The following is a 2,500-nucleotide window of genomic DNA, read 5'->3' as shown; positions in this document are numbered from 1 at the left end:
GGGACTGGGGTAAAGTAAAAAATTATTGTCAGTTTTCAGAAATCTTGATGTAGATGTGGTCCTTAGACCGCAATGCATATGGTATATCGATTTAGTTACAAGGTAAGTCAGTTATCGGTTTGCTTGGTATTTGCGAGCTCTGGCTCATCGATCATTTGTCGGTTTGTGTGACAATTTACTGTAAGTAAGCAAAAATACTTTTCAATTCCAGATTCACAAAAACTCTATGCTCTTAGAGCAGATTATTACAAGAACGCCAAAGTTTGGGTCCTTCTGCAGGTACCGGAAAGCATCGTGTCTTTGGTCACTTGGGATTAGTCTTTATTTGGAGTAGTTTTGTTTTCTGCCTTTTGTTTCTTTTGGTTTACGTAATTTCTGCTCCGGTACTTGCAGAAACTGCCCAAAGTTTCCCCTTTCAAATCCGATTGCATCCTTAACGTTTTGGCATTTTTACAGTTTATAGTTCAATCACTATTGTCAAAAACATTGAAGAAAAGTATTTTACAAATACAAAGCTTAAAAAAGAATAATGTCCGTAGGGTTTTTCCGTCAAGAATAAGGCTTGGTCTGAAAACTGGGAAAATATTTGGCGCAGCGTTATTGAGAGTACATTTAGTGGCGATTAATGGACCTGAAGTGAGGTATATCAGTGGCATTGTGTTTTTAAAAGGACGGGGAAAGAGGATACAGGATACAAGAAGAGAGATTAAATATAGACTCTTTTCGAAGCCATTGACTTTCAAATACAGCTGCCGTGTTGTTTTAATCCCAACGTTTAAAACGCATCATAGAATTTGTGGTTTGGAATCCTTATGAGATAGGATTGCTGTCATCATTTTGTTAGCGAATGGGACTTTAGGTGTGATGCCCAACGAGTTTGCACAAAGCAGAAAGGTCTCTGATGAGTCCCTTGTTCGGGATGAAACGAGCTTCGTAAGACTAAAGCTACAGTAATACGAGCAACGCAAACGTCCAACTTGTCTCGCAATATCATTGTTACGAAACTAGTCAAAAAGTGATGTTGCGCGTTTTACATCCCACGCACAACCTATCTCGCAACCAAAAAAATGTGTTGATTTTGTTGCAGAAAGTAGACACGATGCAGCAACTTGCAACACAATTTTTTTTCGTTGCGAGACAGGTTGTGCTTGGAATGTAAAACGCGCAGCATTGCTTTTCAACTAGTTTCGCAGCAATGATGCGAGGCAAGTTGGACGTTTTTGTTGCCCGTATTACCGTAGCTTAACCACGAATATTGTATTTTAACAAGTAACTGTCAAATTTATTGTCAAGATCAAGAGAAAATGAGGGGACGGAGGCTCAGGGCGTTGGTCGGGATATGTCATGTCCACGAAAGTTATTTTTAGACGAGCGGAAGTCTTTGTTCTAGCGGAAGTCTGTCTTCCGAGACGTCCGCATGCAGTCTTGTCTCGCTCTCTGGTTCTTAGTGAAGAGAGAAAATGGCGGCGCACGTGGAAGGCTAATAAATATTTATTTTCTTTCAAACATTAGACCGAGGTTGGCCTGCATGCGGACGTCTCGGAATACAGACTTCCGCTAGAACAAGGACTTCCGCTCGTCTAAAAATATCTTTCGTAGACATGACATATCCCAAGGGCTGGACCAGGAGCCTCCCTCTCTGTCCCCTCATTTTCTCTTGTCAAGATCTATGGTTATTTGCATAAATAACCTTGTTAAAGGATGTCCTCACTAAATCATACAAGAGTGTTGTATTGTTCAAAACTTGTTTCAGTTTAGTTTTCAGTTTCAGTTTTTATTATGTATTTTAATAAAATATCACAAGGCTATGCAATGCTCGCAGTTAGCAAAAGCTAGTCGAGGCGAGCAGTGGTAACAAATATATTCCAGATAAAATGGTTACAAATACATAACTTCACACATAAATAATAAATTAGTTTTAGTGCACTGGAGAACAATTAGTGCAATTAGTGCACTGGAGAACAGCTTGACACTTGTACAGTATGACATAAGTAAACTTGAAAAAAGTCATTTAAATTGAATAAATAAATGACCAACTACATAACATACTAAACTGAGGAGTCAAAATTTAATTGCCAATATTATCGAAACATCAATGTAGTCATCATATTTTAGTAGTCTTTGGAAGAGGATATCATTAACATTGTTTTTGAAGTTGGATTTTGACATCTGACGCACTTCACATAGAGGATATTACATGGCCGCACGGGGAGACGAATTTTATCTTCGAGTGATGAAAGTATCTCTAACGAGTGAGCGAAGGGAACGAGTGAGAGATACTTTCAGCACGAGAAGATAAAATTCGTATCCCCAAGCGACCATGTAATGTTCTGTTTATTATATAGATATTGATTAAATGTCTAGATTTAAAACAACTTGTTTTATTCATTTTCGAAATGATGAAAAAGTGTTCACCGACCACTAAAACACGCATGTTGTGTAACATGAAACAAGATATGAAAGTCATGAAAAAGAAATCATGATAATGCCAGATTTGCAA

The 2,500-nt window shown here is 38.1% G+C and overlaps 1 protein-coding gene and 1 pseudogene across 3 annotated transcripts in view; one reads left to right on the top strand and one right to left on the bottom strand.

The window, feature by feature from the left end:
- The window catches only part of LOC138047029 (NLR family CARD domain-containing protein 3-like), a 136,550-nt gene that overhangs the window by 75,869 nt on the left and 58,181 nt on the right, over window positions 1-2,500 (top strand). The gene's annotated exons all lie outside the window — the stretch shown is intronic.
- LOC138044950 (uncharacterized) overlaps window positions 802-2,500 on the bottom strand; it is an 8,921-nt pseudogene continuing 7,222 nt past the window's right edge.

Source organism: Montipora capricornis, chromosome 4, assembly GCF_036669925.1.
Source record: "Montipora capricornis isolate CH-2021 chromosome 4, ASM3666992v2, whole genome shotgun sequence".
Lineage (NCBI taxonomy): Eukaryota > Metazoa > Cnidaria > Anthozoa > Scleractinia > Acroporidae > Montipora > Montipora capricornis.
This window is presented reverse-complemented; position numbering and strand designations above follow the sequence as displayed.